The following is a 13120-nucleotide window of genomic DNA, read 5'->3' on the forward strand; positions in this document are numbered from 1 at the left end:
AATTGCCACAAATTCACATTTATCAGCAATTAATCTGTCAGATGGCCATCTTTAATAGCCTACATTTTATTTAGAAAAAAATAAAAAAATAAAAAACATAAATCATGCTTTCCATGAATTCCGTATTTGTTGTGTGTGCCAATGACCCATTGTGAACAACCCTTTTCTTAAAATATTGACCCAATGTGCCATGCCGTTGTTTTGTTTATAGGGTGTTGTTGGTTTTAGGGCCGCCGGACATGGTTTAGGGCAATGCAACGACATGACAGCATAAAACCGAGTCCGATCTCTCACACAGATATCAAAGCAGACGCAATCTTACACAGCGCTCCGAAGGAGAACAGATTACAATCCCTTTAGTTGTCACAAGGCCTGAAGCGAGCTGCGTCAATAGCACTGCTGCATGTCTCATGCCTGCAGAGGTGCTGTTGCTTGGCAACAGTTCTGTCAGAGTTTCCGCAGTAAGGTGTGTGAGTGTGGTTTTCAGAGGCGTCCGCTCACTCACTCATTCTCTCTCTCTCTCTTTGGCTTCTTTGTTTGGCTGTTCTCCTCCAGCTCAAAACAACTTTCAACATTGTTTCTTATCTTTACAAAATAGGACTGATGGGTGTGATTCTGTATATTTGTAAATTTTTTCATTGCTAGCTTGGGATCTGACCTACAATAAGCGGAACTGCCCGCAAACAGGACTTTTTGGGTTTTGAAAACAAATGACCTCATTAAAGTGTCCTTGTACTTTGACGCTGGCTCTGTTCCAACAGAAAATACTGTTGTTAGCTAAACTCATTGTACTATTTGTACTTGCAGCTTGTATGTGCTTGGTAAACACCAGCCTCTTTGACCTCTGATATTCATACACATGCATGCTCATTGTCAGGCATTACCATGTGGTTGTAAAAAAAATTATTAAAAAATAATAACTCTGACAACACCACGCACAGAAAACTTCCTCTATTATCTGTCCCAGCGGTGAAACTTACATGCAAAGGTTAGGACTTTTTTACTTATTAAATCAGCACTCCGCGGCCTCATAATCGTTAATGATAGTCCATGTGATATGGGTAATATATGAAATAATAATAATTCTTAGAGAGAGCTTAGTAATTAGTACTAATGATATATATATTTTTAATTCTGGAATTAAATTATGTATTGACTACAAATACAATATTCCATGTTCTACTTTAAATATTTTTATATTTATTCTTATTTAATATAATAGTGTCTAAGTACTATTTATAGGTATTAGACATTTAATGTTCTCATTAAATAGTTCTTATTGTATTAGTATTATATTAATACTGAATGAAATATTAGTTAAATGTTTAAATTAAATATTTATTTAAAATTTAAATTCAATTTAAACTTATTTATTTCTTGTTTATCTGTTTTTAAAGTAATATTTAAGTATTCGAAAGGGCTACGGCAGGGCCTCTGCCGGGAATTGGCGCATGATGACTGGACATACCACTTCCTGAGTTGAAGAAAGTGGCACAGTGAAAGGTTAGCTAAGAGGGGAGAAAAAAGCAAATTGGAACGAAGCAGATGCACAACAGCCCCCAAAACCTACTGAAGAAAGCATTAATTCAGAAAAGTTGTTTTATTCTTGAATGGACATCTGCTCTGGTTTCTAAGTCACCCTTTTCCATACAGTGTCTTTTAAAGTGGGACAGCATATGAATGTAAGCAGTGCACAAACCAGGGCCGGAAAGGCAAAGTTAGCTCCTGATGGACCTTTGATTTGACTTACTAAATACCATAACAAGAATGAAACTGAATTTTTTAGAAATTATATATTAAATGTTGTTATGCTGAAGTATAATATAGTTGGATCTAATTAGCGTTCAGCCTACTGGCCCTCAATTACCTTTGAGGTTTTTCGGGCCCTTGTAGTAGAAAGATTAGACTGGACACATTGTTATTGTGATCAATTACCATTTGAGAGATTACATTGACATTGGTAGGTAAAAAGTGTCACCAAACAACATTTTTATATCTGTGAAAACCTAGAACGCTTATTTTCATGAACCGTTCAAACGGTTTTTACACCCTACAGAACACTTGAAATAAGTGTATCCATTGTTTATTAATTCATCTAATTTCTCGAGAGAGCTTGATTGTTACTTAGTAATAATGCATATACTATTAATATCTTAATTAGTATTAATTCAAAATACAATATTTAACAGGTTCTACTTAATTTTTTTTTTATTTCTTTTATGAATATTATAACGTTCTAAGTACATTTATAGGTATTTAAGAACATTAAATGTTTACATTAACTAGTTTTTTTTAGTATTTATTTATATAATATGAATTAAATATTTTTTAAAATGGTTTTTATTTATTGTTTATTGTTGTTGTTTTCAACGCGACTTTATTTTTAACGCTAGCATATGCCACATCTTTTTCCTTAACCAATTTCCCCCTCTATTGTATTTTACCTAATATATAAGATGATTTCCCCCATCGAATTAACCAACCTGCTCACTTGATTTCCAATATAAATTATTTACACGATTCCAAACTTCAGGGGACGCGAGCTTCTGTAACTGATATATGCTGGCATTTAGTGGTTTTTTTACCTTTTTCTCTTGGTTTGTTTTTTATCTTGCTATGACCCACTCTCCAACCCCAACCACCACCCTCCTAAAACAAAGAAGTTACGGTATAGTCATGGACTTTCACGCGCTTGTTTACTCAGGCGACACGCCAGAGAGAACTCTGTCTCTCATCAGCAAATTACTCCTTGGTGGTTTTGTCTCTTGTGAGTGGCAACCTTGCCAGTGAGACGACAGTTCGTTTAGCACAACCGAGTATTTATCTGCCACCCAGTTCGCGCCCCGCTCGGTCAATGAGTCATATACGCTCATTACCGTAAATGAAAAAAAAAAAAAAATTCACATCAAAAATGTTGCTGTTTACATCTTTGGTCATGGTTTAGATTATGCGTAATCATTTCAGTCCGAGATCTGTCAAAAATATATTTCACCATCTGATGATGATGCAGAATATTTTTCACTGTGTTGGAGAAATTTGTGTGCAAGGTTTGCAAATAGATAGAAGAATGATTTGTGCAATGATAGTTTGACAGTGGGACTGTTTAGTTAGCTGTCTTAGCAGTTGCAGTCTATTTGTGTGTGTTGTCTAGATGGTGCACAGCTCTGAGGATTGGCTGCATGATGGCTGTGACATACTACTTCCCTGGGAGTTGGAAGAAAATTAAGCTGAGTGAAGGTTTAGATAAGAGAAAAAAAAAAAAAAAAAAAAGTCAAATTCTGGGTTTTCAGAGAGATGCACAGCTTGGCCCCTGGAACCCACACTGAATGGCTAGCATGCCATTCAGAAAAAAGTTGTTTATTCTTGAATGAATCTGCTCTGGTTTTTACTTCAAACAAGTCACCCTTTTCAATACCAGATGTCTTTTTAAATGGAGTGGCAATCATATTCGATAAGCAGTGCACAAACCAGAGCCGGAAAGTCAAAGTTAGCTCCTGATGACTTGATTTGACTTACCATAGCCATAACAGAATGAAACTGAATTTTTAAGTATTATTTAAATGGTTATGTATTATTTTTGTAAAGATAGTTGGGTTAAATTTACGTCAGTCCAATGGTCCCAAAACTTTGATTTTTTGCCCATTGTAGTAGAAAGATTCGACACATTGTTCTTGTGATCCAATACATGAGAAGTTACATTGACATTGTTATGGTAAAGTGTCACCAAAAACATTCCCTCTCTGTGAAACCCTAGGAAAGCTATTTTTATAAAAACAGTTCAAGGTTTTTACACCCTACAAACACTTGAACTAAGTGTTATCCATGGCTTATAAGGTTGTCAGGTCCAAAGCTGGATCTGACAGAAAGGATCATGTGGATTCTTCTGCTCAAATGTTGCTTCGGAGGTCGATATGCCTCCAAATATGATCAGGATATATGCTTGTTGGAATACAATAAAATTAACATGGCCATTATAACATGAGCTGTAAGTTAAGTAAACTGGATTTGTTCATGATGCCTAGAGATTACCTTTAATCAGCCATAATGCTGGAATGACTCTGCATAAACTAAGAAGGCCAATTGGTGCCAGGAATCATGAGCAATTCATCTACTAACGGTTTCTGTCTATTATTCTGAAGCTGTACAGTACGGTAACTTCATAAGTCTCAGATGAGAAACGTTCTGTGTTTACAGTGACTCTGCAAAGGTCCAGAAGCTTCAAAGACTTATGAAGCCAAAGCCGTCGTCAACCCGTTAGTGAGCTCTGAGCCTACACTGTGATGAAACAGTAAGGCAGTAGTTTGATAAAGAGCAGTTTACCAAAAAGAAAAAAATATAATAAAATAAAACGTGCATTTAACACCCCCTACAAGTTCCAAACCTGTGTGAGTTTATTTCAGCTCTTCAAAACAAAAATATTTTTTAAGATGTTGGTTAAAACCTAAACAGTCGACGTAGCCTTTGGGCTTCCAAAGTATGGGAAAAAATAACTATGGAAGTTATATGGATACCATCAAATGTTAGGTTGCCTACATTCTTTCAAAAATAACTTCTTTTGTGTTCAACAGCTGAAATAAACTCATACAGCGTTAGAACCACTGAGGGTGAGTAAATCAAGACAAATTTTCATTTTTTTTCTGGTGAAATCCCTTTAACTATGGAGATTAAATTTGCTTCTAATTCAAGCTCCAACTTACTCTTGTCCTCCTGATTATATTGGATAATAATCCAAAAGAAAAAACACCAGCCAAGGTCATAGTGAACCTAAAACAAAACGGCTAGGATGGTGCTTAATAACAGCTTCATTTGAAAGTTTTAAAAAATATCTAAAACAGGATGTCATCCTTTTCATAAGCCATTCAAGCAGAGAGCCTGCTTTAGCCCTTCTGTCCTGCTTTTCAGAGAATCAGACAACTGTGGTAATTTATGGCAGAGATATATAAGGATTTTCTCTATAAGATTTATTTTATTAATGGACTGCTGAAAATTCTAATAATAAATAATAAATGCTAATTGCCATTTATACAATATAATTTTTTAATAGAAAAGCAGTTATTTTAAATTGTAATAATTTTTCACAATGTTACTGTTTTTACTTTATTTATTGTTGTTAAACTGTGTCCTGTTCGATATCAAAAGTGTATAAATGGTTATGGAATAGTCTTTCTTCTTGTGCTCGGTGTTTAAGTGAAGTTCTGAGGTATAAATATCACAAGGGCACAGTACACAGATTGATGTAAATCCCTTGACGTGCTACAGGTATCTTTGTTTTTTAGTCTGTGCCTTTGATAACAGCACATGTCTAAAAGGAAAGAGTCTGTGGCATGTCTCTTTGAGCTCAGAGAGGGAGGAGCCACACTGACTCATCACGGTAGTGACACAAAAAACCACTGTCACAGACTCTTTACTACCTGGAAATCCCTCTTGAGAACAGGCCCAATGGCCATAGCCAGGGTTTGAAAATTAATGAGGTCTGGGTGGGAATTGTTATAATAACTTACCACATTATAACCCCCACTCATTATACTGTATATACTAAATACTTTTAAAAGAAACAGCTATGTAGAGGAATGAGCATTGTTAAATTATATCACATTGCACCATTACTTTAGGTAAGGGGTAGCCTATAAAATGTTATCAGTTGTTTCTTATTCATTCAACAACAGCCCTATTACTGTTATAGTTTTCATTAATAACCATTGCTCTATATACGATAAACTTTGTCTAGTGCCCTTTTGAACTTTGTCGGCTTGACTTTGTAAAAATTTAACTAGCCTACAATATGAAATAGCATAGAAGGACATACTTGTCCTACAGATGATTGCACTAGTGTTATATGGCTACTGTTTTGATAACGTTGGATAACGTTTCTGACAGATAATACCATGATGATGTGTTTGTTTTTTTTTTTTTTGCAGTTGCGTTACCGAGAAGTGGTATCCTGTAAGCAATAAAAATGTCTGGTGGGCTTCTTTGATTCCGATCAGTTTAAAGGGAAACTCCACCCAAAATATGAAAAATTGTGTTCATTAATCACTTACCCCACAGGTCATTCCAAATCCATTTTTCCGCAGAGCTTATTGTCATACCAACGGCGCTAACTATTCTCTGAAAAACTTCTTCAGACTTAAATTATACTTGTAGACTACTCAATATGGAGAAGATTTAAATAGCAGAGGATTAGTCATTGATAGAACAAAATTTCTTTGTAGAAAAATGATATATGTACCGAGCTACGAACTTCGTGTGGATCTTCAGAGCGGGCTACAGGCCCATGCAAGTTAAAAGGGGTTTATACAGTATATGGTTTAAAACTAACACTGATGATAACGAGGGTATAGCACACAAATACAAGCTGAATTCAGCATTAGCCAGGGCAAAGCCCTCGAAACATAACATTAACAAAAGCGCTATGCAAAAACATCAGCCAAAGATTTCGACAGTAAGGTAATTAAAAACAAAAAGCTTGCATTGAGGTCAACAAAGGCAATACGTTCTTGTTTGCTGTAATTTATGGAGCTCAGGACATATAGCGCACCTGAACAAATCTATGGGGCCAAGCCAGCAAGAATTAGTTCATTTACTGTAGGACCTTTTTAGACAAGGATGGAAGAGTTATGAGTCCAAGTCACGAGGGAAAAAAATTAGCAGAGTCTGAATAACATGTACAGTAAAAAACATTGTGAAATTTCAGTTTCAGGCAGTTGGATGAAGTGCCACCATAGACGGATAAGGAAAACCCCCAAAGTAGTCATACGGGGAAACGGGAAAGAAATGGACGAAGAGAGAGAAATGTCATAACTCGCACAAGGACCCGCTGTTTTCTTAAAACTTCCAAGATGGTTTACAGAAAGCCCTTTGCTGCAGAGTGCGGGGGAAGTAGAAACCAACCAGGTGTAAAGTATAAATAAGACTGTGGTCATTACAATGTGAAATAAAAAAACACTTTTACAGTTTTTTTTAATCTTTGGGTTAATGTTAATTGCCTACCAGTTTTTTAGCATTTTCATAGGCTTTAGTATTTCCACACTCCAACTGTTATAAATTATGTATTAAAAAATGTAAATGTGCATTTATAAAGATACCATTTATATTAAGAATATGCTGTACATTTTTTAGTTACATGATAACCTAATGCATCAATTAATTGTAAATTAATTTTTATTTTATTTATTTATGTCTAATGTTCACTAACATATGAGACATAAGGGAAAGTACTTAAATCTAACAGTATTGAAATTTGTCTCCCAATTGTGGGTGCGAACCCACAGTACATTGATACAGGTCAGCAGCCCTCAGGGATGTTTCACAGTTGGGGTAAGGCTAATGCTACGACATGCATGACATTCATGAGCATATGGAATTCACAACTGAACCTTTAATTGTTAAGTTCCCTGTTGATTTCCAGACATGAGAGTGGGGAGGAGGACAAGCTCTATCGCTCCCATGTCTGTAGATAAACTGGGAGTCCAGATCTCACTGCTGGGAACAGAAACATCTGTGTGCTCCAAACAGCTCAGGAGGACACAATACACAGCCCTCTCTCACGCCAGCTCTATGGCTACGTAAGCAATCTCAGCACCGACACCAGATGACGATGCAGTGAAATCATAAAAAGAAGTTTTGCTGGTTGATTTTTTTGTCTGAGTGCACAGGTGCTGAACTAGGCAAGAGTCTTGGACAGTCGGCTTCAGACATGAAGAGGACAGTATGAGAATGCGAGGACAGCGCTGCATACCACCGGGCCCTTCTGCGGGTGTAGAAGCCATCGTCCACAATGACATTCACCCCCAAAACGTAGGACATGAAGTCCCTCAAAACTTAAGGTCAGGATTTTAAAAATTGCTGTTTTGGAACAAATGTAAAAAAAAAAAAAAAAAAAAAAATATGCGTGTCCTGTTGTTAATTTTATTTCAGTTGTAGTTTATTTGAGTTAAAAACTACAATGAAAAACTGAAAATGTTGCCTTGACAACTAGGCTGAAAATAAACTCGGATAATAATAACTCGTTGAAATAAATGAGTTCATTTGGTTATTTTGGGGATCAAGTAGCAAAACTCTGATTTTATTTTAATAGTTTGTTTGTTTTAGTATAAGTTTAGTTAACTATACTAGCTTCCGATATGAAATGTTGTTATATAAGATAAACTTGCCTTGCTTTTTGTGGAACACAAAAGAGAACTAACAAGACTTTAATAAAATTGTATGTCTTTTTTTGTTTAGTTATGCTGCATAGTATTATTGTATTTAGTGTTACTTGCATTTTTCAAAACACACCAGAACAGGAGACATCATCCACGATCCATTGAAGAAGCCACCCACGCGCACGGCACCTGGAACGGTTAACTCACACCTAACCAAGTCGGGCTCCTTTTAAATTCATCTTACGTCACAATACTACAAGAGGAGGACACACCACCAACAGCGGAATTAGGATGCCAGAGTCAAGGACTAAAGAAACCAACCCAAACCACGCAAACCCTGCGAGGGAGTTCTGGAGGAGCACTAGGCATCAACTGTACGCGCTAACAAGGTCCGTTCTCTTTAAACATGTGGGCCATTACATCACAGAACAATAGGAGTATCGTGCACGGATCGGACTTAATTGTGTGTCCAGGAGCGGGATTATCTCCTGGCTATGCATGCACGATTCCAGAGTTGGGAGGATTTTCAACGGCCCGACCTGACGGATGTCCCACCTGACACTAACCCTGAAGATTAAAGACCCTGAGCCATGTTGGGAAGTACTCGCGAATAGCCGCTAGAATTGCTTCAGGATGTATTCCATCCAAGCAGAGCAATGAGTCTAGACTGTATCCTAATTGTGTTCATTGGACATTATTCATAATGTTGCAGTCTGTCTAATGTACTACACCTTTCTGCTCCCCAGACTCTCGACGGATGAAAATCCGATGCAGAGGAGCAAAAAGATGTGAAATGCACTGGGGACTCTCAGGTTGTACGAGAGTACAGAGAACCTGACAAACACGGAGGTCCGTGAGTGAGCCCAGCGTTGGAATCCCAATCCGGAGCCAGAGACTGGATACGGGATGGAACACGAAGAAACAGAGGCTCAATTGCAATTTCATGAATAACTGGACGGATGAGGAAGGGTGGAGTAGAGGGTCCGGAAAGCCAAACAGACCCGTAGCAAGCCACCAGGAAGTTCTCTTGTGGATCCTGTCTTCGTCGGAAACTGCGGGTGTCATAGCTGGGAGTCAATGTCTATGTGAAAAATGGCTTATTTTCCACATGCACAGCTCCATACAGTGGACCAGTATTTCACGCTGCATTTAAAGGTCTTGGAAGGTACCATCCATCTATTAGCTCTGATATTATTGTTCAGGAAAGACCTGGCGTTCAAAAATTACCTGAAACCAAAGTTGTAGATATTTAAAAAAAAAAAAAATCAGCCTGCATAAAGTGATTTCCCATGGATTAAACACTAACGCGATGTTTTTACATCATAAAAGAAAGAGAAAGATGCTGGCAATCCCCCATTAAGCTGATTTTGTGCTCCACTACGGTTAAAATATGTATGCTATTAATACTGTTGTATTCTGATAAGTTCATGAGAGCTTTGCATCATTAGATATACATTTTAGTTATGAAGTAGCATGTTATATACTACCTATTCTACTGTTTCTGTTCGGAATGGAATGTACAGAGGTTACACCTATGGTGCACTCACAAAAGGTGTTATTTTTCAGGGCAGGAGAGGGATAATATTCTTATTCTTTTTTAAACAACATTGTTTAGGTTTTTGTTCTTTTGCTTCGTATATACAACTGTTTTGGTTAGTGTTTATGGTAATATTTGGTTCTAATATGGTTTGTTTAGTTTTTCAAAGCCAGTGTTGTTGTAATAACTCGTTATCCCCGTTCAAAGCCTTCCATTTGGCATGTAGATTGATTGTACTGTACCTTCCACTGTTTGTGTTGTTTTAAGGAAAAAATAAAAACTATTTTGAAAATATGTGACAGCACTTGTAATCAATACCCTGTTTTATAATTTCTAATGACATACATATACACACAAATTTCATAACGTTGAGATAAGGAAGAGGGTATGAGGATATACATGGATCCCACAGGTTTATTACCAATCCAAGTGACCTAATTAGTCTCGGGGTTGACGAAATATTGTGTACGTATGCATCATATTCAAATATCTAGAGCAGACCATCTTTGGCTAATCATCCAATACTTGACACTTTTTTCCCAGGATTTATGCAATAAAGGTTTTGATTTTGTTGCGCCTCTCATTTATGTTAAACTTTCATGATTAAAAAGTGGGATATTCATTTGTCAGCCACATGGCTGTATACTCAGAGTATAACCATCAGCCTAGCAATTCTATGAATATTCACAATCTTCCATTACACAGTGTAATCAATATCACAAGAGTTCACAATAAAAATTACTCACAAAAATACATTGCTAAAATTAAACGTGATTGATAGAAGCACATTCGGTTGGTATTTTGAAGGACTTCATTTCCTGCAAATAAAGGACTTTTTACCCTCAACAATTTTTCAAACATCAGTAAAGGGAACTTACAATCCAACTAATGAATCTCACAACCATTCCAGCTTATATATTATCAACACTGCTGTAAGGATGGCACTGACGGCAACATAAAAAAACTAACAAGCGGCCTTCTTCCTAAGAATCAGAGGGACCTAAATTCTTTCCACGCAACAATACTGTCCATGTTTACACTCTCTGAAACAAATCGCTGCGAGAATTCATGTAAAAAATATACTAATCCCTTGATGTCTGTAGGTCTGTCCATTATTATGTTTCCCTTACACGCGGGGCAATCAACATTACTACAGTGAAATTAGCAAAGGTGACTACAATATGCATTCGCTTATAAACTGGGGAAGCTTTGCTACCTGAAACAGTGAGAAATGAATGTGTGGAAAAAAAAAAGTAAAAAACAAACAGAATTTAAAGATGGTTCTTAATTAAATGCTAAAGCATGCTTAAATGATGACACTGAAGGAGGATTGGAATTTTTCCACATTACTTACAAAAAAAAAAAAAAAAAAAAAAGACTTTCTCGTGAAAGTTCATTTTCAGGTATAAACCAAACTTTATCTTTTTATTCACTTTCTGTGCGCAAACAAGCACTTAGGTCTTGAGTAGTAATAGCCAACTCTTGGCGGAAAGGAAAAAAAGGAAAGGTTGCTCATATCGTCCAGACAATATGGAGGAATGTAGTAACTTCCAAGATCAAAATAATATTAATAAATCAGACATGTTTTCCACTTCTTAGGGATTTTGCAGCTTCTCAGTTATTTTTACATTATGTACATTTACTCCGATTTTTTTTTTGTTAGTTCGGCTTCATGGTGGTCCGGACTGGGACCCCTCCTGTCCCCCCCGCCCCCCCCCCCCCATTGCATGGCTTCCGATTTGGATTGCAGCGGCCCTGAAGAGTCCCACCTGACGACTGAATATTACAGACCAGGATCATGTGAAGGTATACTGAAGCAACAGGAATGCTTCATGATTTAAAGTCCATCAAGATGCAATTGAGTTCCTCGACTGTTTTCCTAATGTTTCATTGGTACATTCATAATTGCAGTCTGTTTAATGTACGAACAATCCTTCTGCTCTCCCCTGGATGAACCGATGCAGAGGAGCAAAAGACTGATCCCGACTCAGGTTGTTACGTAGGCACAGAAACCTGACACGACGTGGATGAGCCGCCAGGTTTAACCAACCGGAGCCAAGACATCCGGAACAGAAATCAGGAGCTCAGCAATTCATAACAACGTGAGCGGAGCGATGAGGTGGATGAGCGGTCCGTTGAAGCCAACAGAGTGAAGCCACCAAATTTTCTCCTTGATCCTGCTTCTTTGAAACTCTGTTCCAGTGGATTCATTCATGAAACAACTATTCACATGCACAGCCGCATACATTGCCGTAGGGTGCCCCCCCCCCAGATGCCTTAAAGGACTTGGACGTACCATCATCCTATTCTCACTTCGGAGATTATGGTTCAGAAAGACCTGTGGCTGTCAAAATCTAACATGATAACAAAGTTGTAGAATGTAAAAAAATAACAAGCCCTGGCATAAAGGGAGTAATTCCATGGATTAAACAGAGCAGGCTCATGTTTTTACAATCATCAACAGTAACAAATGCGGGCATCCACCAAAATTTATTGATTTTTGCTCCTCACAGAGTAAATATTCTCATAACATACACTGGTGATTCGTAACTAATATCTGCGACTTTCCATCATCATCATACATTTAGTATAAAGTAGCATTTTAAGAGCTACTAGGCTAACTGTTTTCTGGTCGGAAGCGAATGTACAGAGTTACACAACTGGTGCACTCAAAAATGTATTTTTGTCAGGCATGGAAAGAGTAAAAGCACATTGTTTTAGGTGTTTTGTTTGTTGCCTCTCGGACCCTTCTCGCGCCTGTAAGTTTGCAACCTGTCTTTTGGTTTCCTGTTATTGTGTACTTAACTTTTTCTAAATTGTTTTGTCTTTACCATGTTTTCAAACAGCAGTGTTTGTTTAATACGCTCATGCCATTTCAGCCTGTAGCCATGATTGTCATTATAATTGGTGTCTGTACCTTCACAGGTTTTGTGTTTTTTTATAATAAAAAGAAAATATTTTCGTACACTAATCGTGACCGAGAATGGTAATTATCCATATTAATTTAATGAACATACCATAGACACAACACATTCCATAAAGTAGAAATTGAAGAGTATGAGGAATACAATGATCAACAGTGTTATTACCAAGCCAAAGTGAAACACTACTTCGTGTTGCAGAATAAGGTGTACCATTATGCATCCATATATCCCAAATAATGCTAGATCAGACCATACTTATGCTAATAATCCAAACTTACACCTTACATGTATTTGGAAAAAGGTTTGTGATTTTGTGTTGCCTCCTTCTCAGTTTTAAATGTTCCATGATTAAAAAGTGGGATTCATTTTTCAAGCACAACGTTGCTGTATCCTCAGTAATGACCAATCAGCCTAGCAAAGGGAATAGATTCACATCTTTCCATACTCACTTGTAATCAATCATCACATCGTGTCGACAAAAAATTACTCACAAAAATTCCCATTGATTGCTAAAA

This window comes from Cyprinus carpio, unplaced genomic scaffold (assembly GCF_018340385.1).
Source record: "Cyprinus carpio isolate SPL01 unplaced genomic scaffold, ASM1834038v1 S000006696, whole genome shotgun sequence".
In the NCBI taxonomy this organism is placed as follows: domain Eukaryota; kingdom Metazoa; phylum Chordata; class Actinopteri; order Cypriniformes; family Cyprinidae; genus Cyprinus; species Cyprinus carpio.